At 43.2% G+C, this 24,673-nt stretch overlaps 1 long non-coding RNA gene across 1 annotated transcript in view; it reads left to right on the top strand.

Annotated features, from left to right (window-relative positions):
• The first annotated feature begins 2,088 nt into the window (after positions 1 to 2,088).
• Positions 2,089 to 24,673, top strand: part of LOC141579258 (uncharacterized) — a 52,846-nt gene continuing 30,261 nt past the window's right edge. The window contains exons 1-2 of the long non-coding RNA XR_012510416.1: positions 2,089 to 2,540; positions 15,130 to 15,293. This is a non-coding gene — a long non-coding RNA (uncharacterized LOC141579258). The remainder of the gene's footprint in view (positions 2,541 to 15,129; positions 15,294 to 24,673) is intronic.

Genomic DNA, 24,673 nt, shown 5'->3' with positions numbered 1-24,673 from the left:
TCCACAGTAGTGGCAACTTTAGCTGGACACGTGGCTACGCAGCATAAACACATTTTCCCTTGCAGCTAGATGAGGCTATGAAACTACTTCTTGGTCAATGAAATGTAAACATAAACTCATGCAGCACCTTCTAGGAACCTTCTTTCAGAAAGCTTTTCCCACCTCAACTTCCTTCCTTCTTCCTCGTGGCTGGAATGCAAACCAGATGTCTGGAATTACTGCCACCATCTCATCCCATGAGGTGACCTTGGAAAAAAAAACAGTACCCTGGGGATTTAGCAGAGCAGAGCCTCTGTCCTGTCTTTAAAGCAAAAGAGAAATTATCTTCTACTGCGTTCAAGCCAATGTTGTTTTTCCAACTGTTAACAGCTGAACTGAACTTGTTGTACACCTAACTCCCATGCCCACGTATTCATCCCTGGCTTGAAAACCTGTCCCAGGTGGAGCTTTCTGGGAAGGAGAAATGTAATGTGCATTTTTAGCACAAAATAAAGCTAATAGCAATAAATGGAGTGGATTTAACAGGACTTATATGACATTCTTACCCTCTTTAATGCTTACAATCCCCATGTATAAATAAGGAAATTTTTTAAAATATCAAGTGACTTGTCCATGATCATGTTGCTAGGAGATGGTGAAGCCAGGATTTGCATCCAGGTCTGGATGGCTTCATAAACCATGTTCTTTGCTAGATGGATTCCCATTGGTAGATTCTGGTCCACACAGCAGGAGAGAGAGTGGGACACGTGTCCAGTTTTACAAAGTCTACAGAAGTTCTGGATTCAAACTCGACTTCATACACTTACCCCAGCAAGATTCAATCAATCAGTAAAAATGTGAGTCAGCAGTGTTCTTCCCACTCTATAAGGTACTCCAGGGGGATGAGGCATGGCCCTTTAAGCCAGTGCCTCTAAAATTCAACTCCCTTTGAGGGCTTTTGCATCTGTCCAGCTGTCCTTTTTGTCATCACCTTAGCACTCGAAGGATTTAAAAAAATTGATTTACCTGGAGTAAAACATTTGATTTATTGTATTTCTAATAAGTATGTATTAAATACACATCATTTTAAGAATGATGGAATCAAGAATGACTTTGGGTGGCAGTGAGTGGGCAGAGCCTTTTAAAAGAGCAATCTTGAGCCACAAGTCAGAAGAACTTTCTTTTTATCAATCCCAGCTCTTTCTCAGAAGATGGAGAATGCAAAAGACAAGGAGTAGAACTCCATAGGGAAATCAGGGGAAGGATATGTGCCTCTCAAATTCAAATCTGTTGGCAGTAAAAACTGGAAACACCTGGCTTCAAGTGCACCAAGTACATCGGCTTCACCAAGAACCTCAGTGAAGGGGACCAAACGAAAAAGATGTGTGAAGGATGACAGAGCTTCCTGTCCACAGGACAATGCACCCTGCAGCACAGCCTAAACCTCAGAAGAGTCCTGGTCCTCCTTTACCCTCTGAGCAGCCACCAGTCAGCCTGCTCCCCACGATGGCTTGGTGCCATCTGAGCGCCAGAGGTTGGAAGCCAGGAGCGTTATAAGGGACTCTGTGAATGCACTCCCCCAAATCAAAAGAACATTCCTGCCATGGCAAAGAAGACCAAGATCCCTGACACTCAAAAAGAAAATCAAAGGCAGACAAAGGGAACATCTCTAGAAAGGGCTAAGAAAAAAATATGATCCTGAGGGGACTGATCCTCCGGAAATTGCTCCTGTCCCCCATGGAGGGGGCGCCAGCACTAGACGAGTCTTCCTGAGGGAGCTCACACCAGTGCAGTAGCAGCTTCAGCTTGGAGGCTGTGTTGGCCTCCTGGACCAGGACTGCAGCCGAGGCTGGGAAGATGGGGGCAGCGGAATTGTTACAGGAGACTTCTGGTGTCCGGCCATGAGGATGTGGTCCATGAGGGAAGTCTCCCCGCAGCCAGAGGTGACTGGGCACACTTGCAATTAGATGCTGGATGAGGCTGGGTTCCTGAGAAACAAGGGAGAGTGGGTGCCTGCTGCTTGCTCCCTGCCTGCAGTTTTCCAGTGGGTTGTGTCCATGTGTTCAGAGGCACAGTGTGTTAATAAAACGCCTCCAGGGAGATGAGGGCACCAGGGGAAAGAGCACATCTGTGGTTGTTGCGATGGTGGAAAGGTTACTACAATCAGCTCTCTGGCAGCTGAACTCCGGTCCTCTCCACATCCTCCATACTTCGTGCTTCCAGGGCTCTGGGCTGGTGGGCTCTGGGCTGGAGGGCTGCAGATGATGCCCACAGACCCCAAAGGTGTCTTCTTTGGGTTGGGATACAGAGACTCATGCTTAAAAAGGGGGAAAACATTTCATTAGTTACCATTCATTCCAGTTAAGAAGATGAAAACGTCGTTGGTACTACCAGATGTTTTCCCTTTGAAACAGTAGAAACGGCTTCAACGGCTTCTAATGGGAACGTCTTCAGCTGAGCCTTGTGGAGGAGTTGAGTGAAGAAGCAGCAGCAGTTTGCCTCCAGCCTGGATTTTCCCTCTTCGGAATGCAGACTGCCTTGGGAGCTGCTCTTGTCTGACAGTAAGTGCGATGCCTTCGAACTGTTGAGTATTTTAAACCAAAGACAAAGCTGCCGTTCTCTCCCTCCCTCCTCAAAACACATAACTCTTAATTTGGAAACTGTTGTTTTGTATCGTTTTTCTAAGTAACCTGAGGTTTCTGTGGTTTGGTTCCAGGCTAAAACCACAGGGCTCTTCACAATAGTATTTCCACTTGTAACTGCTTTGTATATTTCAGCTGCTTAAAAATGTTGAAGGCTGCTTCCCAGTCATAACTCCGTAATACGTAGAATTTAAAATGTGTATGTAGAATAATTCATCAACTCTTGAATTTAAGGGACCATACTCATTGCATGCAAATTATTGTTCATTAATGGTCTGAACTCCAAGTAGGTTTAAGCCAAAAAGCATGATTTTCTCTTGCATGATTCATTTTTAATTTTTGTCTGTACTACTTAAATTTATAAGAAGCATATTTATGGGAGCGCAGCCTGAAGGCAGCTGGGCTGCATTAGGAATCCTGCAACAGTCTTCTCCACAAGGAGCACTGCCGTTTACAGGATTCTCTGAGGAGAGGAGGATGTGATACTGCTGTGTCCGGTTCATCTCAGAATGCTTAAAGCAAATGCTCACAATCAGTGGTGGTACAGGGATGCCTGCAGCTCATGCCTGAAAAATTATACAAATTTCTGGAAGTTTATCAATTCTGCTAGAAATCAGCAGACCTAAAGAGGAGCTGATAGAGCAAACAACCAGCAGAAATAATAAAGTAGGTGTAAATAATGTTCTCACTGCTAGGAAGTGGAAGATGCCAGCACACTTCCAGGCATCTTTTATATGAGAGGAATAAATATCTCTGTTTAAGGCAGTTTTAAGGAATAAATAACTGCTTAAGGTGCTTTCCGTTATATGTAGCTGAAATTAATTATAACTGTTACGTTTACCCAGTTAAAGGGATTTCTGAGACCACTTTTAGTTCAACCTCCAATCCAAAAACCAGGGAAATACACCCTGGTAGATATAAACAATTATAATTGTAACGTACTCTTCCCGGTGTGCATCAGAGAAAGAAAAAAATCAGTGACCATCTGATATACAAAAGGTATGTCCCAGCAAAAAAATCCCACAAGATATTTCCCAGTGTTCTAAGGACTTCTAAAGATATAATGACTGTTTTTTTCCCCTGATCCCCAAAATTGACATGCAGGAAGTGGTAAATATGAATGCACTTAAATTTTCAATAGGACTGTAGGAAAAAGTTATTTCACTCATTGTTCATTTAAAAGCCATTTATTAAGCTCAGGGAGCTACACAGATGAAAAGGTAAGCCCTACCCTCTGAGAGGCTCCCTGTCTACTGAAAGAGGCTCACAAAGAAACAGCTTCTGGCATCCCCATTGTGGGAGTGCTGAAGCCAAAGGGAGCACAGCAGAGGGCACCCTACCTAGTGTTGAGGGAGAAGGGAAGGCTTCCTGGAGGAGGTGATGCCTGAGTGAGTCCTAAAAGTTAAGAAATGTCCCTGGAAAAATCTGGGTAGGCAGTACAGGGAGAGAGAGCCCAGGACGTGCTGGGAGAACTTGAAGCAGCGTGGTGTGGTCGAAACATGGGGAAGGGGTGAGGCCACTGTGGTGTATGGGAGCCATTTTACAAAGGCCTGGCACTTTGGTGTCTTGATCGTCTAGAAAGCTCCAGGGAGTATGGAGGCCTTTTAAAAAGGAAGTACCAGGTGAATGGTGGTAGTTTAGAAAGATCTCTAAGATGCCGTTCCCTGGGTGAGCTCTCCGACCCCTCCTGCTCTGACACAATGCATCAAGGAACTGGTGCAGTTCTTTAAAAATAACAGTAACTTCTGGATCTAGACTGATAGGAACCTGCAAGTAACCCTTGCCCTCATTTGGAAAGTTAACTTGGCTCGCTGAACGTGTGTGCCTGATTCCATCCTCCTGGAATGTGCCTGCTGGATGGTCCTAAATGGGAAAAAGAAGATTCCTTTTGGATACAAGTTCAAACGAAAGCCAGGACTGGAGCTGAGAAGAGGTTAAAGCTCAGGACTGGGGATTAATCAAGGGGTAGTATGTTAGTATGTTATCAGCCCAATGGCTGCAGCACTCACCCCACCAGATTCCTCTAAGGGAATTTTCTTCATATTTGAACATTATCTGCGGAGTTTAGGGGGTTTCCAGGGCATGGAACTGGGGTTGGAGCCCCAGTGGCTCCTGGGGTAATGAAGAAGCCCATCTTCCCTCACTCCCTCCACTAGCACTGGCCAAAAGGTAGCCTTGCTTCAGCACCCAATATAGTACTCAATACATGGTAGGTACTCAAGAAATAGTTGTGAAATAAACAAGTGTCAGCTAATCGTGATCTGCATATATGATAACACCAAATATGTTAACCATGTATTCTAAGCATTTTACAAGTATTTTATTCTTAAAACATTAAAAGGGGGATAATAATATATCTTCTATACAGACGAGAAAAGTTAGGCACAGAGAGGTTAAGTGATTTGTCTAAGGTCACACAGCTATTAATATAGACCCTATTAACAAAAATAAATTAGTATTTGTTAAATGAATACTAGTTTTTCTGGTTCCTTTGAGACCCCATTCTTTTTTCAGTTTGGGGTAATTTTAGGTTTGGCTTGTTGATAAGGTAGCATTATTAACAGATAAAGATAAACTTGTTCATCTTCTGGATTTGCATTACAATTCAAACACTGGAAGAAGGGAAAGACTGGAGTGAGAGAAATCCCTAAAACCCTCCCCTGAAGTCCCATTACTCTTAATGGGACCCACACACCCAGGCTTGGCCTATCTGATCAGGCTCCAAATCTCGTCCCTCTGGTCACCAAGGTCTCCATTACACTGGCCCGCTTTCTGCTCTTCAGAATGTGTACCAAGTGTACACCCTCCTCAGACAATGCACCTAGTCTCCCCACTGCTGGACATACTCTTGCCCAGGTTTTCTCCTAGCTCGGCAACTTCTTGTGGTTCAGGTCACTTATTGATGTGTTTCTGGAGCCTCTAGCCTAAAGTCAGATATCCCCAGTCCCCTCCCCACCTCTATCTGACCAGTCATTCTCTCTCTATCCCGTGAGCCTGCTTTGTGTTCTTCACAGCACTTGTCACTAGCAGAAATCATTTTTGTTTGCTTGTGCCCTAATTTCACCCTCCCACTTGAGAATATAAAATCCACGAGATGGATCAGGGATGTTGGCCACACAGAGGAGTGCAGTTCATCTTTGTTGAATGACAAATGATTCCACAAATTGCAAGCACTGGTCAGCACAAGTCTTAGGAGAAAAGGAAGCTCAGATCTCCGTGCACCCGTTAACTCAGTGCCTGAATCACGCAGGACAGAACACACAGGCCCTGGGGCAGCTGCATCAAAGGTTCTCTGACAACACCCCGTCGCCCTCAAAGTCTTCCAAAGGCCCCCTCCTTGCAAATCTGAGGGGTCAGATTGGGAGCCTCAGGCATGAGGCAGATGACTGTGAAATCAAATCAGGAGAAGGCTGAGCAGCACCAAGGACGCTGGAAATCCGTGGGGCTGCTCCCAAGGTTCTTGGGGGAAAAGAGTTGGTAACTACTCTGGTTATCAACAGGGAAGGTTGTTGCTGTTCCAGTTTTATGTACTGGGTCTAGCATAAGATTTCACATGAAAAAGACTTCACATAAAAAAAAAAAGTTCCTTTAATTAAAAAAAAAAGTTTGGAAACCATTTTTTAAAATATAGTTGATTTGCAGTGCTATATTAGTTTTAGGTATATGACTCAATGATTCAGTATTTTTATAGATCATACTCCATTTAAAGTTTTTACAAAATAATGGCTATACGTCCCTGTGCTATGCAACATATCCTTGTTGCTTACTGTTGTATACGTAGTTTTGTGCCTCTTAATCCCAGAGCCCTATCTTGCCCCTCCCCCCTCCCGCCTCCCCGCTTCCCTCTTCCCTCCAGTAACCACTAGTTTGTTCTCTATAGCTGCGAGTCTGTTTCTGTTTTGTTTGGAAACCATCCCTTTCAAGAATTTCTCCTCGTAGGGTACAGAGTGAAAGTGCTAGAGGAAAAAAAATTTTATTTTTTATTTTTACTGAAATCTTTCTCAATATTCAGAATAAATATTTTAAATGTTTTCCATCCCAGGTAGGAATTTGAAAGCTTCAAGGACAAGCACCCTGCCTGTAGGCCCAGGGAGCTGAACACATTTGCCCCTCCATCCACCCTTTGCTCCTCTCCAGGTGGTGCCCAGCCCTGTCCATTCCAGACAAAGCACGTTAGAAATGTGGGGTGCTTAAATGTGCTACTGACATGGGTAATTTTCCCGCAGGAAGAGAAACCAGGGAAATAATTGCCCTGGAAATAAATCAGTGGGCATCCTACGCCCAAACCCCAGCAGGCACCCACGCCTCGTAGGTGTACAGTAATGACATGCTCCCTAGAAAATGACAACGCAGCAGCATCCCAGAAGGCTTTGGTGAAAAGCCTGCTCACAGCCGTCACAATGGTTTGGACTGTTTAGCTGAAAATAAACTCCTTCCTCTCATTTGCACTTCATGCCTTCAAGCTCCCAAGGTGCCACTTCCCCTGCTGGGGGAGGGGGAGAGTGGCCGGGATGTTGCAGCAATTCTCCCCAGCAACTCAGGCCCAGAAGCACCAAGCAGCCGCCCCCACACCTCTGCGTGGTGACTGCCACCTCACTGCTGCTAGGCAAGAAATAACTGGTGGCGCTAGAACACGGCCAGGATTCAGCAGGATGCAGAACAGGCATCTAAACATCGGGCCTTGGTGCCAACATCTGAGCGCTGATCATGGTGGGGTAGGTACGACGGGTCACCACGAAGCTCAGTGTGACCTCAGAGTGCAGGATGCCCTGCCTGTGCCTGGGCTCCCACTCGCTCAGTTTCCATGCCTCTTGGATGCCAGTCTTCCTAGATACCAGCCTCGTGCCAGGGCAGCAGCAGGAAGGTGTTAGGTGACATTCATATCCTGTAAGGGATACAGGTCGTGACTGCACATCACCCACAAGTTGGATGGTGACAGTCGCAGCTATATTTAGGGAAAGAGATTAGCACAGAACTCAATGGGTACTGCAAGTACTGGCACAGGGGCACTTCCATCGTGCCAGCGAGCCTATTAGCAATGTAGAGCTTGTCCCAGGCCAGCTGCAGAAACCATCACTTTCGCCTGAGCCAGGGAGAGGACAGCATCTGCTGTTGCAAGGGCCACACCATTGTGGTCAGGCAAATGACTGATGGACTGAATCCAAAGATCTATGTGTCTGAATCTTCTGTTGAAGATTGCCCCACCACCCGACCCTCAGTCACTAAATTGTCGCTGTGGAAGCCCAGCGACAGCCCTAGTCCTGAGGCTGGATGTGTGCCACTTGGGGGTGGGGAAGGAAGGCTTTCAGTGGAGTACCTACCACTTTCAGAAGCAGGGGCAGGCATCCTGTATCACGAGGGGCATCAAGAGACCAAGTGGCCCAGGCCTCAGTTCATAAAGGGCCTCAAATTTAGAATTTTGAAATACTCCACAAAAGAAATTATATATACAGTCACTGAGATCCCCTGACAAGAGTGAAAAAAAATGATATTCAAGATAAAATTTAGGAGGGGAGGGGAGGGTATAGGTCAAGTGGTAGAGTGCATGCTTAGCATATGTGAGGCCCTGGGTTCAATCCCCAGTACCTCTGCTAAAGAAATAATTAAATAAATAAAAATCTAATTACCTTCAAACCCCCCCAAATTAAACTGAAAAAAAAAAAGATACAACTTTAAATTAGCGTCCTCTTATGACCTCACAGAGCCATTATGGAAAACAGTATGGAAGATCTTCAAAGAACTAAAAATAAGAGTTACCATATGATCCAGCAATCCCACTCTTGAACATATATCCAGAAAAGATGAAAACTATATTTGGAAAAGATACATGCACCCCAGTGTTAATAGCAGCACTATTTACAATAGCCAAGATATGGAAGTGTCCATCAGTAGATGAATGGGTAAAGAACATGTGTGTGTGTGTGTGTGTGTATATATATATATATTTATATACACACACACAAATAGACTATTACTCAGCCATAAAAAAGAATAATGCTATTTGCAGCAACATGGATGGACCTAGAGATTATCATACTGAGTGAAGTAAATCAGACAAAGACAAATATCATGATATTTCTTATATGTGGAATCTAAAAAACAATACAAATGAATTTATTTATAAAACAGAAACAGACTCAGAAAAACTTATGATTGCCAAAGGGAAAGGCAAAGGGTAGGGCTAAATTAGGAGTATGGGTTTAACAGATACACACTACAATATATAAAACAGATAACCAACAAGGACCTACTGTAGAGCACAGGGAACTGTATTCAGTATATTGTAATAAGCTATAATGGAAAAGAATCTGAAAAAGAGTATGTGTGTGTATATATGGAATATATATATATACACACACACACATACACACATATATACACACACACACATATGTATGTATGAGTATATATGTGTGTGTGTATATATATGTATATATATAAAAAACTGAATCACCTTGCTGTACACCTGAAACTAACACAACACTGAACCCACTATACTTCAACTTAAAAAAAAGAAATTAGTAGTCTCTTACTAGATGACACTGCTTGAAATACATTAGAAGAATAATGATAAAAATGACTGGCACATACATAACGTGTGGCGCATACTGTTCTAGGAGTCTAGTTACTCCTGTAAGACTTGCATTTAATCCTCACAAAACCTCTAGAAAGAAATACTGCTTTGCCCATTTTATAGACTAGAAACTGAGGTATAGAAAGACCAAAACACACGCCCAGGATCACACAGCCCATAAGATCACACAGCTGGTAAGTGCGAGGATTTGAACTCAGGCTGTCTGAGCTTCAGAGTCCCTGTGCTTAACTACTATACAATGAAGTAACTGTTTTTAAAAATAAATCCTTGGTCATAGGACAATCACATTGCCATTCTGCAGGTGAAAAGCATTCATCTCTTAGCATGGAAATACTTGGCATGTCACCATTTTCTAATATCCCAAGAGTCTCTAAAAATGGAAGAACCCCAGGCTCTCTCTAGAAGGCCGCAGGTCAGGCCAGCAATAGCCTGCTTTCTTCACACGGGTTGATTCTTCCTGAGAGAAAAGTGGTACAAGTTCTGGATGAGGATGTTGGAGGCCCCATCAGCAGGCCTTTCTCTGTGCTGCAAAATTCTCATTTTAAGTGGCCATGTCAGTTCCTCAACTCAAAGCTCTCAATTAGGGCTCAATAGAGACTCTCTGTACTTAATAACTGGTGATAATGCCAAGGGCTCTGAGGGCCCTGATTCTGTCCCAGCTCCTCCAACGGGGTGGCAGTATCAGGGGTCAGTGCCAGGCATCCCCCCAGGGTGCTGGGGGGCGTTGCCCAATTGTGATCTCCAACTGACCTACAAAATAAAAAGGTGGCAGTTGAATTGGGAAATCTATCAGAAACAGAGTCCCAAGTCTGCCGGAGGGGAATGCTGTGCACAATTTGTATTCGATAAGTGGACAGGAGTATTTATTCACTCAAACTCATCTACTAACCCTCCCTGGAAGTCACTGCACTGGGCACTGTGGGGATGGAGATGAATGAGGCATGAGAGCCTAGAATAGGGGCCACAAACAAACAAGTCACTCAATTACAGCAGACTGTGGCCTGTCCGTGTGCTGGGCAAGCCCAGAAGACGGCATTTTTCATTCTGCAGAGGGAATTTGGGGAAGGTTCCTTTAGAGTAGCTGACATTTGCAGGCAGCCTCTAAGGATGAGCAGGTGTTGACTTAGCCAAGCAAAGAAAACTGAGTGAAGGGCAAAGGGAGGCAGCAGGGACATAGGAGTAAAGGCAGGGCCCCCAACTGCCATCCAGTCTATTATCACGTTTCCACCTCTGAGCAAACTTCCTGTTAATTAGTTGATTTCATGAATATTTACTGAGCACCTACCATGTGACTCGTAATGGTTGAAAATTTGGGGGGCACTACCTGAAATCCTTAATGAATGTTTGAAAAAGATAAAGAGCCAGGCGTTTCTGATGTCTGTTTACCTTCAGGAACTAAAGTCACCATAAGCCATAGGACAAATGCAGAATTGCACACGCATGTGCACACACACTTACACACACACCACCCATACCTTGTGAGGATGGAGACTGTGGAGGGTTTTAAGAGCTTTTCCATCTTCAAGTTTGATTCCCTTCTTACTCTGACTTCTTGGATTATATCTGCTGGGTTGACATCCTTTTCAGGGACTGTCATAGCAACAGAGCACACTCCCAGCAGGGCCTTGGGACATGTCTGTCCCTCGTGAATGCGGCTAGGATCAAAGACATGCGCCTACATGTACCAGCACTGTAAGGCTGTCATGCCATCTTTAGGGATGTTGGGTACCAGTCTGACTCTGTTCTCTGTTCCTTTATTGCCCTCAAATACTTGAGGAAAAAATCTGCTTCCACTAGGATGCCAACCATGCCCTATCCTCGACTAAAGCTCACAGACCTGGCACAGCCTAGAGCTGCCAAAAAGAACTTTGAATGAAATTTAGAGGTTTAACTAACACCGAAGACTGGAAACTTTTACTTCTGAAATGACATCATGTTTGTGACAATGAGTAACTGGCTCTTCAGAAACTCTTTCCAGCGTGAGTCCCTCATGCCAGCCTCTGGTGGCTTAAAGGCAATTGTCCAAAGCAATAACTAGCAAGCTTTAGAATGTATCAGAACCACTTGGAGTGCTTTTTCAAATACAGATTGCTGGGCCCACCTCAGAATTTCTGGTGTAGTAGGTCTGGTTAGACATGTGAATTTCTAACAATTTAGTGGCTTCGAGATTAGCAATTTGCTTTTCTAATAACGTCCAGATGATGCTGACATGGCTGGTCCTGAGACCACACCTTAAGAAACATTTTTCTAAACCATGGTGTTTAATTGCATCATCCCAGCTTAAAAAATCTTAGTTCCCTTCAAAAACCCACCAACTAACACTACTGAAGTCCACACTCCTTGGTCTGGGGCCCTTGCTCCCTAGCCCCAGTCCAACTTTCTGACCTCATTTCCTGCCACTCCCCTCATTCTCCAGCCTCACTGGGCTACTCTCTATTTGGTGAACATTCCAGTGGTTCTGCCTTGACACTGTTTCCTCTGCCTGGAATGCCTTTCCCTCCTTTGCTGGCAAAGTCCTACTTATCCTTGAAGACCTGACTCAAGTCAGCCTCTGTATCACTTCCTCTGAGCCCCTCCAGTCATACTGTGTGGCCATAGCACACTCCATATGGCCCTACTATCATATCACCCTGGTGCACTATCTTTCAGGTATCTGTTATCGGACTGGCATTGCCCCTCCAGCTGTACCACATATTATTCCTATTTGATGCTCAAAGTCCAGCACAATGCTTGCCACAAGGAGCAGTTTAGGACCTATGTGATGAAAAAGTGAGTTCCAGACTGCAGTTGCCCTCATTGATATTGGTAGCCTGCTCCACAGATGTTTGCTGTGTTAATCAGCTATTACTGTGACACTATTGCATGACAAGCATGCATCCACATACACACAATCTCCAACATCAACTGTTTTTCCCACTCCGCTAGGGCAGCTCTGCTTCAGACAGTGATTTGGCTGGACTGGTGGACTGGGCTGCAGGCTGCAGATTGAGCCAAGGTTTGCTACACACCTTTCCTCATTCTGGGCCCTGGAGCTCTGTGGGACATGTTCTTCTCATGGTGGATCACAGGAGAACAAGAAGGCTAGCCAGAACGCACAAGCACATTTATAGACTCTGCTCACATCACATCTGCTAGCATTCCTTTGGCCAAAGCAAGTCATATGGCCAAAACCAATATTAGCAGAATGAGGGATATACTCTGTCTGCCCCAGTGTCAAAAAAATCACATGGCAAAGCGTATGGAGATATAGTTCTAAAACAGGAGCCAATTTGGAATTGGGAAAGAAGAACTGGGGATAACAGTCCAACCTATCAAATATATTTTTCCATCTTAGGGGCCTCGGTCATCTTTGTTTATTCTGTTCAGATGACACCATAGAATCCCAGATACCCAGTGAGTCTCTGTTGCTAACCCTGGATATTAGCTGGGCTGTCTTTGGACCTCAACTTCTACATCCATAAAATGGACAGCCAAGCAAAGGCCGCGAAAACCTGCGTGATATTTGGCCTTTTGACAGGAAATAGCAAAGTAGCATCTCAGATATTTCCATTACCTTTCTCAAGAAAATGATTGTCACTGATTATACTAGTTTTTTTGTTTTGTTTTGTTTGTTTTTTGACTTGTGTTTATACCACATCATGTTTAAGATGTGGCTAATTATTTTGAAATCTCACTTGAACTTCTGCCATGCCTGCAATTGTTCAAGTAATTAAAAATTCGTTTAAAATAATAGATTATCCCCCAAAATGTGCCACGTTGTGGTTTAAGGGTGATTCTCAGTGGTCTGATGGTGTACTGACTGTTGTGTAGTCAGGTCCAGCTGGAAGTGTCTGTTAAGATGGCAGAGAGCTGAGAAGTCAAAGGCCTCAGGCAAACGAGTGTTCTCCCCAGAGCCAGGTGGGAAGAGCGCTCCTATTACGATACTATATATAGTGCTTGTGCTCTGAAAATAAGAATATGTTTTTTCACAGAGCTCTGGAGATTTAATCTGAGACAGAGGGCATTGTGACCTCCTTTCTGCTGGTCAGTCAGGACAGACCCACTGACTTCCCAGGGTGGTAACTGGAGCCGGTCAATTTATTCTTGCTTCATTGCCTCATCCTTAAACTTCTGTCAACCATAGTCCTAGGCTGGAAACCCCAGAAGGGCTGGACTGAGCCACTGCATTTTGTCAATTATCATCTGAAAAGCCATTATATTTATTAGTGGAAACCCCCAGTATTAGAGAAATACCACACCAGCCTGTCGTGCTGACAACACAATTTCCATTCTTCTTATAAAATATTATTTATGAACATGAAATTTCTTTTTATCAGTCTAACCTTCTATTCTTAATGGTACTTTCCTTGAGTTGAGGCTTCATTCATTATGATTTTACCTGATGCTTAATCCAAAGGCTGACAAGGACCACCAGAAGGAAACCAGTGGAAGAAGGTCCCAAAGCAGTGCCCATAGAGATAGGAGAAAAGGCAGCAAGCCCTCACTCCACTGTCTACACACCCACACTCGTGTTCCATTGCTTTGAGTTACATCACACTATAGGTCTTCTCCAGGACAGGGCAATGACCTCTAAAAGTTTGCTGTGTCCCCTCTTTGGGCTTTTCAGAAATGTACCAGCACGTAGGACATCTCTAGTCTGGGAACCTCTCCTCTCCTCACTACTCAGTCTCCCGCCTGCTTTTGGAAACTAGCCAAGAAATCATCCGATATCCAAACAGATTGCTAAAGAACAGAAGGCAGATTCTGTGTCAAAGCAGACAGCACACGGCATAGTCAAAAGACCCCAGAAGTTAGGAGACGGAGGCTCCAGCCTTGCCACTGTTCAGGGTGACCCTGAACAGGTCCTTTCTCCTGGCTACACCTCAGCGTCCTCTTTCTGATCTCCTCCTTCATGTACATTTCCCTCATTCTCTATTTCAGCCCATTGTTGGGCTTTTTCATAACTTAATAAAATTCGTAATTATTTTATCTTCTTACTTGCTCTTAGTCTGTGCTTTCCCTAGAATGTAAGCTCCTTTTGGCCATCTGAACCCCTACTGTAAAACTAGAACCTGATACAGTGTCAGCACTCAATAAATGTTCACTTAATGAATGAATGAATACATGAAGTCAAATGATCAAGTTTTAATATTCTAAGACTTCTTATCTAGTCAAAGCAAAAACAGAACCAAATAATTACGTAATGAAGGATTACCTCCCTTCCGTAGTTTCCAGGGAAGACACTAGGAAATGGATGATTAAGTGAAAAGCCCATGTTCCTCAGCGTTAAACATTTTGTTTAATATCATAGGGGACAATTTATTATTTTAGAGATTTGTGTTTTAAAAATCTGAGTAATTGTTGTGAGCACAGAAATTGGAAAGTCTTTCTTATCTTTCTGGTGCTTTCTTACCTTTCTAGCATCTCTTACCCAATCTGATAAATCATTTTAATTAACATTTAGGTATGTTGTCTAGCTTACTAAGCAAGTCTAGGCGAGTCTCCACTTTCATTATGCATTTTTAATGAGTTTTTGCATTATTTATGTCCAGCCCTAGAGAACTTAAAATCAAGTTGAAACCTAAAAGTATAAACATAATTAAAATTGCCTTGCAGACTGGAGTAGTTTAACATTCCTTGTGTTAGCAGAAGCCATCTGGGCAAAGCCACTGCAATTGACTGCCATTAGCCGCTGCTTTTCAATATCATATTTAATTAAGATGATGCTGATGGTTGGCCAATGGTCCTGGTCTCCATCCTCACTCCACTCCACAGCCATGCAACCTGCATCAAATTGGGCCAGCCCAAACTAATAGAAAAATTAAAGGTCACTGTGGCTTATCTCCCCTGGGTCCCCACAAACACACTCTTAATCTCTTATTTGGTAACTTTGACTGAAGTTTTTAATCTACTCTCTACTTGTTTCCTTTCCAGTGGCTACGATGATGTATCTTATCCTTGCTGTGCATGGTTGCTCCTGACCCAGAGTGGAGACCTGGTCTCTTTCAGGTATCTGCTGCAGAAAGATATGGATTTGCTCCTTTGTGCTGGCTTCCAGAGAACTTCTGGCCAGAGCAAATACATCCATGCCATATCAGGTATACATGGCAAGAGTTAAGCTGAATCCTGATGTTTTTGTTTAGATCTTTGCCCTATGTGGTCAACCTGCTGTCTTCCCAGCTTATTTCCCATCTTCCTTCACTCCAATCAGAACCAACTTTGCCTTGTTCTTCTTGCAAGCTTTGTGCTTCCTGAGCCCTTTCTCCTAGAATACTCATCACTTAAGGCTCAACTCACCTGTTGCCTCCCCCACGAAAGTGCCCTAGATCACCCACCCCAATAGGAAATCATCTGAACTGTAGGACTCCTATTTCTCTTACAGGATTTTTCTCTTTCTGCCTTATCTTATGGTTACTTACAAAATTTATTATCTTCTATATCAACAATAAATTATTTATATGCATCTCTTCATCACCTTCATCACAAAGAGTAGCCACTATTATTTCTTGATTGAATGAGTAAATGTGTATGGCTTGTGTCATGAGACACCCATTGTACATTTGGAGCTTGACACATGTTACTAAAAACAGATGACATTCTGTCATCCCTTTTTGACTCTAATGTCAATAGGCAGCTGGAAAGTTAATGAGCAAGAGCATGACATAGGGAGAATTTCCCGACTCGGTGTCCATTCAGGTGCCTAGGGCTTAATCTATACACATCACAGGTTTATCACAGGAGTATTACTTTCATACTGAGTTAGGTGATAAACTAAGGCTACAAATAGAGAGCATGAGCACCTCCTACTGGGAGAGGCTAGGATGGGCAAGTGTTGATAGAGAAATCTACTCCAAAAGGTAGGGACAAAACTCCATTTTTGTCCTTTTTGGGTGACGCTGTTCTTGTATTACCTGTATATTCAGGGCACAGTGATGGGCGTCCATGGGGAAGCATATAAATGGGATTTGCCCAGGAGTCTGGTTAAGTCTAAAAGAACATGACCCAAGTTCATTCATGAATGCACAGCCAGAGCTGAGAACTGAAAACAAAGTCAAGAGAGTATTCTGCATTGGGATTAGGAAAGATGGGAACATTCAGAGAACTAAAGGTCTGAGGCCAAGATATGATGGTGAAATGAGCAGCAAAGTCCATGAGCTTCGGAATCATAAGCAAACAGAGAAAGGGTTAGGTAAGGATTGGTCAGGTAATTTTGGAAAAGTAAGCTCAGAGAAGAAAGGGAGATACAACCCAAGACATCCAAGACCTCACTCACCAAGAAGTTCATACTAGTCAATGAAACTTGTTTCCACCCTCCACGTAGCTCATCTGGATGACAAACTGTTGCATCATTTCCTCATTCACAGATGTCTGAGTGTACAGCGTTATTGAGAGGGACATAGAGTGTTTGATTTTAAAAGGCTGTATGCTATCCCTGGTTATTGTAAAGATGTCAGTTCTTCCCCTATTTGCGATCAAAATCCAACTGAAAAAAAATTGGGGGCCAAAAACATTTCAAGTTGATGTAAAACAATAAACAGGCAGAATTAGCTTCAAAATTTTTTAAGATGCATGTATTTAGAGAGGGTCTTGCCCTACTAGCGATGAAAACTTATTTGAAAGCTAACATATCAGTGGGGCCCTAGGACAGGAATTATCATAGATCAATTAAACAGAGTCAAAAACCTAGAGATAAACACTGATATCTAGAAAAAGTTATTATGTAATAAAGATAGCATCACAAATAAGTGAGAGAGAAATGAATTATTAAATAAATGACAGTCAAAAAATTAACTACTTGGAGTTAAAAATCAGCTTAGAGCCTCACCTCGTGCACAGATAAGTTCCATATAGATTGCAAAGATAAATGTAGAAATTAAAGAAGGAAAATATGGGCAAATTTTATCACACTGCTGGATGGGGAGTGACTTTTAAAACAAAAACAATGGGAGAAAACGTTAAAGAAAATATGGCTAGATTTATTTACATTGAGTTTTTAATATATATTCTTCAAAATAACATTAACAAAATTAAATTACAAACTGGAAAAATATTTGCAACAATAATAATATTCTTAATATATAAGGAACTTCTATAATTCAGTAAGAAAAATGGTAACAATGTAAATATTGAAGGGCATAGTCAATGTACAAAAAGTAGATATTTTACTGATTAATGAACATGAGATATATTTTACCTCACTAATAATGAAATACAAATCGAAACAATAATGAAATATTTTTCAACAATCTTTTTTTTAATAATAACATTCTGTGCTGGCAAAGTATTTAGTAGGAGAAATGCCCTTATATTATTACCAGAAAGAATATAGGAACTTTCTGATCAGAAATCCGGTCATAAAAAGCAAGAGTCTTAAAAATGTTCACATCCAGGTTGCCTTTGACTTCCAGATGGTTCAGGCATGGCTGGGGCGAAGTGTGCCTCCTATCTCTGAGCCAGTCCAATAGTAAAGTGGGGAGGTGTGGGATGCCCCGAGGGGAGCAGCCGATAGCCCCCAAACCTTTAGCCTAGCATCAATAGCTGGGAGTGGTCCTGACACTTCAGAATCACGGGACCCTCTGGAGCATCTGGAGGAAAAATACATACACTGGGAACCCAGCTTAGTTCTGCTCAAATGCATGCCTTTCTGAGTTCCTGGGAAGGTGATTATGTCCAAAATGGCCCAGGGCAATTCCTTCCAACAAAGAGGAAAGAGTATGAAGTTTGGGAGAGCAGGGTCCGAGGGCGCTCCGGCTAGGACAGCTAGGACATGTAGTGAAGACGTGGGCTGCCTCTGTTCAGATTCCAGCTCGGCCTTTCACTGACAGCATGACCTCTGGTGGTTGTTTAACCACTGCTGTGCCTCAGTTTTCTCACCTGTAAAACGGAGGATAATGGTGCCTACCTTAGTCAAAGTATTAAAGACAGGATACCATGCTCCAGCCCATATAGTAAATGCTTGATAAATGTTCACCTTATTACTATCATTGTTCACCTTCCAGTTCTGGAGGTTGGGAGAACCCTTTGTCATCAGGCAATGAAACGTGTGGCCGTCATGCAGAGGCCGAGAGCACTGCTGGGGCCACCAACCTTATTTTCAAGGTGACTTCCTTCCTTTTAAGTCCCTCAGAGATGCAGCTTCTTGAGGCCCAGGGCCACGAAGTTTTCCTAATGCTGCAAGAATCCTGGTGAGAGACCTGGGTCCCAAGCTCCAGCTGAGGGCTTGTTAGGGAGTGAATATTTGTGTCCCCCAAAATTCCTATGTTGAAATCCTGGCCCCTAACGTGATGGTATTAGGAGGTAGGGCCTTGAGGAGGTAGTTAGATCATAAAGACGGAGTCCTCATGAACGAGATTAGTGCCCTTATAAGAGGAGATAGGAAAGTCTGCTCCTCCCCTGTGCTCTCCACCAGCTGAGGGCACAACAAGAAGGTGGCCATCTGCAAAGCAGGAAGAGAGCCCTCACCAGACATTAGATCTGCCAGCACCTTGGTCTTTGCTCTTTCAGCCTCCAGAACTGTGAGGAGTAAATGTTTGTTGTTTAAGCCACCCAGTCAGTGGTGCTGCAGCCCAGACTGACTAAGACAGGGCTGCTCAGGGCTCTAGTGCAGGCAGCACTGGTGTGAGAACCAATGAGTAAGCATAGATGGTAGCTAACCTCCTTTCCCACCAAAAGCTCCTGGGTCCATGCCAGCTCATCCCAGGGAGGTTCTGCCAGGCCTTTATGGAACTGAGCAAGGGGCAGCCTTGCTCCAAGTTAAGTCATGGGCCATGGGCCAGGCCCAGTTCCCTTGAAGAGGCAGTTGGATCACAGAGAGCCCCCCCACCACAACCCAGGCTATGCCTCTTCCTACATTCTTTGCCAGGGGTAGGCTTTTGCGGGGACATATGGGCTAGGAGCCCATCATAGCTTTCACAGGTGAGGCTCCCTATAGGCATGAGTAATTGCCAACCTCTTGGCTCTGTTGATGAGAGCTCTAAGAATGTCTGCTCCTAGCCCAAAGGCCCCCAACATTTCTAGCTCTTGCTGGGACCTAGATACATGGAGCTGGGGACTGTAAGGGAGGTGAAGGCTGTGCTCTTGGCTGTGGCTATGCTGTGGGAAAGGCAGCACTTGACCCAGAACAAGGGCCAGTTCTCCTCAAAGCTCCCCACTAGCTCATCCAGTAAGCATGCCCTGCCCTCAGGGCAACTCCTGTGGGCAAAGAGAAGGGACTGACTTGGGTTCTGTTCATTCTCCTCTCCTAGATACCTTGGTACCCCTGGGACCAACCCCCTCAAGGCCAGAGAGGAGGAAGCACCTCAAAACCTGGGCATGGGGCTGGAACCATGAGGGCTGCCCAAGGAGAAAATTTGCAAAAGGCCAGGCCTGAGAAATCAGATGACTAAGAAAGGAATCTAAGGTGACAGGCCATCAACTTAAGAGATTTACCTGTGGTCACAAGCAGAAAACAGAGACTCTGTAACCACAAACGAGGCAGTTCTACAGAGCAGAAACCTACAGGACCATCTGAGTCAGACACAGAGCAGAAAGAGGCAGGCTGGCCCAGGTGGGTAGTGTGGATGGTTCAAGGCAAACCTTACAAGAGCCCAGATTCCAGCCCCGGCGTCTCTGTGTGAAATTCTACAACACTTCCCTTGGCTCAGGCCAGTGTCTGAAAAGGGCATTTCCTCTGGACAAGAAGAACCCACTGGCCACTCTTGGGAAAATGACATTCAGTTTACAGTACTGATTAAACTCCAGTGTATGCTGGGGGATGTGCCCGGCACTGGGGTACAGCAGGAATGAGATAACCTATTCCGGTCCTCGCCAAGGACACAGCAGGAATTGGACACTGCTCTAGTTGTTACAGGTGCACTGAGCGTTGCTAAGTTCACTTAGCAAGAAAAAGAAAGTTTTTCATCACTTCTCCACTCAGCTCGTTAATGAAGAGAATTGAAAGTAGATGTCAGGTATAGAAGCTAGCCAACCCTAGTCTCATGAGAGATTTTTTTTACAGGTTATTTTAAGGGGAGGCTTCTTGGTGGTGATTTACCCTAAACATCCCCAGAGTTGCTCCATAGTTCATGTCAATTTTATCAGCCATGAATATCTAATTCCTTCTTGAACTTGACCTGTTCATTACTTGGTTCTATTCCACCATTCCTGGGTTACATAATACTTCTGGTCTCTCAGGATTTCTCTTTCTCTGTGAGAGGATCTTTATCTCCTTAACACATCCTCTCCCAGAAGTTGCTCCCTTCCCTTCATCACTTAGTTTTCCTCCCCTGGATTTCTTCCAGCCCCACTAGGTCATTCTTGACAGGGGTGGGCAGAAATGGTAGAAAACCCAGTTTTGTTGCCAATAGCCTTTGCCAGAATCTGCCCACATTCCCTCCTGGCCAAGGCAGCCCTTCCCTGCTTGCCCCTGCAGGCCCTGGAAGGCCACGGCCCACGCCTGCCCTGCAGAAAGGAACCCTGGTTCATAACGCCTGTCTTGTGCTCGGATGTCTTAGTTTGCAAAGCGCTTTCACAGATATTTTCTCATTTGATAAACCATCTTGAGGGAGCAACGTAGGTAGTAGCATCCCCATGTTATGAGGGAAAAAAGTTCAGGAAGCTTAATTTTATGGCCCAACATGATTCAAACTACCAGTGGCAGATGCAGAAGTTGAGCTTGGGTCTCCTAAGTTGGACCTGCCCGTCCACCCCCGTTCTTTAGCCTCAAGGCCACCAGCTCTGGCTCCTATATCTGCCTCAGATCTCCTCTAGTTTTGGTGCAAACGTTAGATTCGGAGCACGTGAAGCTCCAGGTAAGAATCGCTTCCTCCAGCAGACTCAGGCCCATTTGACCCACACCTGAGAGGCTGACCCTCCCAATGCCTCTTCTGGTCTCCAGCTTCCCAAGGAGGAGAGAAGAGGTCAGGACCATTTCTATCTAACTGGCTGCTGATGCTTTGAATTGTGACATCTCAGTGCAAGTTCCAATTTCTGCCTGACACTGAGCTGTGCCCACAACAATGCTCAAAAAAAAAAAAAAAAAAAAAAAAAGCCTGGTAAGCGGAGGGGAGTGTATATAGCTCAGTGGTGGAGTGTGTGCTTAGCCTGCCCAAAGTCCTGGGTTCAATCCCCAGTACTGCCATTAAAAAATAAATAAACCTATAATGAAAAAGAATATGAAAACAAACAAACAAACAAAAAGAATATGAAAACAAACATGTATACGTATGACTGAAACATGCTGCACACCAGAAATTGCCACAACACTGTAAACTGACTATACTTCAATTTAAAAAGAATGCAAAAAAAAATTGCCACAGCCACCCCGCCACCCCAAACTTTAGTAAGCACCACCCTCAACATCAGAGCAAGAACATCTACTGACAAAAACACAGACTCACTGAAGGCTCAGATGATAGTTAGCATTTTTAGTAATAAAGTATTTTTTTAACTATAAGTAAATAAATAAACCTAATTACTCCCCACCCTACCCTCCCCCTCCAAGGCAAAACATGTCCTCTATTCTATAGCTATCAGTTTCCAAAAACTCAGTTGCTGAGTTTTTGAAATGGAATTCAAGGCAAGTATTACGCTATTTATTTGGTTTCACCTATTGACAAAATAAACTTAGTGTAGAAAATTTGAAAAATAGAGACAAACACATAGAAAAAAAGTCACCTAATCTGACTCTACTAACATTTTGATGACTTACTTTGCCATGTAAAACTATTTAATGTGAACAAACTACTTTATAACTTGCTTTTTTAATTCTCAATAAATCCTAGACATTTCCCCGTGTATCCATTATGCTTACACATCACTTTCACGACTGCCTGCTTTAGCGCTGCGTAACTGTATCTTGGTTAACCAAGTCACCTTTGATGGAAATGTAGGTTTTTTTCCCTTTTGGTCACAGATTAGACAGTAATGATAAACCAAAGCATATGATTGTTTCCATAGAACAAATTCCTAGCAGTGAAAATGCTGGGTCAAATCTATTTGAGACTTAGGATATGCATTGCCTAATTACCTTCCAGAAAGATACTGATTTACTCTCTCAGGGTACCCATTTTTCTTTCCAGTATTAAATAGTACAATTTTAAAAAATTGTTTCCAATTTGAATAGGGGCAAAATGACATCTCATTACTTTTTATGTCAATGGCGTTTTGAATGTCTAAATAAATTTTGTTCACTGGTTTGCATATGCTCGTTCACAGATTTCTCCCCTTAAAAAGCACATTTCTCCAATAGCACATTAGTATGCTTGTTTGTTTAGCATCTACTACATGCAAAGCTCTATAACTAAGTACATTTTCACAATGGGTTTGATTTATTTTATGCTTATTGACCTTACTCCGTGATTCTACCATATTGCCAAGAATTACAGTGAAAATAACTTACTAGCCCATAATTTCCATGGTAACCTCTGAACTTCCTAATAGATGTGTTATGTCACTAATCCACCAGGTATTTGGTAATCTTTAGTAATTTTAAGGTTTACATTTTAGCCCACAATTCCACAGTTTTACCTCCAGAAACACCTAGGTGGATACCATATGCTCAAATGGTTTATTTACATCTAAATTATCATTTTGTTCTAGAACATTTTGTGCATGTATCATCATTTGACATACACCATCTGTCTTGGCAGCTACTGAAAATGATTTAAGTGTCCAGCATCTCGTCTGAGATGCCATTGCTGGAGTGTCTCAGAGATACTAGACAAAATCATGTGTGAAAAAATACCACTGAAAGGAAAGGAAGTCAAATTAAAGGTAAAAAAAAAAAAATAGGGATCATAATATGGAATCTTCCTAATATCCAGTTCTGTCTTCATTTACTAATCAAGAATCAATGGATTTAATTCAGTATTAGGAAAGTCTCCTTAGTGTTTAGGGCATATATTAATCAGAGTTCTCTCAGAAAAATGGAGCTCCTGCCAGATGGTTCAATGGAGATAAGTTAATACAGGGAACCAGTTATAAAGGTGTTGGAAATATTGAGAGGCTAAACAAAAGACGATGTGATAACCCAGAAATTCACAACAGCGGGAAGTTGCTATACCATATTATCAAAACCCAGAAGCCAGAGCAATAGGGCAGAAATTGTAAATTCAAAATACCCCCCGATGAAATACTTTGGCTTCTCCACTTCTTTTCTTTTTTCCTTTTTTTCTCCAGGCTCCCTCCTGGGCTCTCCATCTGTGATGTAGACAGAAACCAGTTGGCAAGGAAGTTGGGGATATGGAATCTACAGGGGCAGCCGTGCTGGGATTTAGAGCAGAGCAGAGGAAGTAGATATGGGATCTCAGATTAAATAAGCAAATGAGTGACACAGTGCTTCAGTAAAGAGCTAGAATTTTGCCGTGAAGAAGCCACTTCTCTGCTCATGGCAGATTGCCCAGTGCCTCAGTCTCTCCAGATGTTCAAATTTCTTGCCCTTAAACTCTAATCTCTCCATGAATATGTCCCCACACCAGCCCCAGACCCACTTGTCCTTCCCACTTTTAATCTCTGTTTGCTCCTTGACCCATGTCACTCACATTTCATCATCTTTGTCCATGGAGGTTGATCTAGACTCTGACCAGCTTTGAACTCTGTGTGCCTCTTCAAAGGATCTGGACTTCGGGCCCATATCCAGACTTGTGACCTTTGCCCAATCCCATGGATCTGTCTGCACTTGCCAATTCCAGCTGTTCTTTCCCAAAATCAATGGAACCATAAATAGAGGTTAAGTGTGCAAAGTCATAGTGGTAACTAATGTTACCATGACTAAAAAATCATATACATTTATCAAATATTGTGAGGAGCAAGGAGGAAATGTGGGACAGTACAAGCTAAATCCTCATCTAATGCAGAAGGTTAATATGTAACATTTAAAGTTGATAAATCAGGGGTTGTAGGGTAGAGTTCAGCCATAGAGCATGTGCTTGGCATGCACAAGGTCCCAAGTTCGATCCCCTGAGCCTCTATTAAGGGGAAAATAAATAAATCTACACTTTAAAAAATTAAGTTGATAAATTGAGACAGAGTTACATGAGCATATAAATTATAGACCTGGAAGTAACCAACAGAATTTAAAGCAGAAACAATTAAAAAGAAATAAGATGGTTGCCTTTGGGCAGTGGGGCTGCAGAGGAAGGTGTAAAACAAGGTCTCCTTGCTTTTCATTATAAATGCTTCTGAATGCTTAGATTTTTTTTTTTAAACCATCAGATTCTTGTACTCAGATTTTGCCCTTGCTGTTCCCTCTACCTGGAATACTCTTCCCTCAGATATCCATGTGGTTAGCTCCCTCATTTCCTTCGGGCTTTCCTTGAGCACCCTACCTTAAATAGTGATGTCCATCTCTTCATTCTGTGCTTTATTGCTCTCCATTGCCACTTATCACCATTGAACAGTCTATATAATTTTCTGATTCATTTTGTTTTTTTTCTGTCTGCCCCAATTACAATATAATCTTCATAAGAGCAGAGGTTTTGTTTTGTTCACTGGTAAATGC

Source organism: Camelus bactrianus, chromosome 11 (genome assembly GCF_048773025.1).
Source record: "Camelus bactrianus isolate YW-2024 breed Bactrian camel chromosome 11, ASM4877302v1, whole genome shotgun sequence".
In the NCBI taxonomy this organism is placed as follows: domain Eukaryota; kingdom Metazoa; phylum Chordata; class Mammalia; order Artiodactyla; family Camelidae; genus Camelus; species Camelus bactrianus.
The sequence above is the reverse complement of the archived record's forward strand: the minus strand, read 5'-3'. Positions and strand labels throughout refer to the sequence as shown.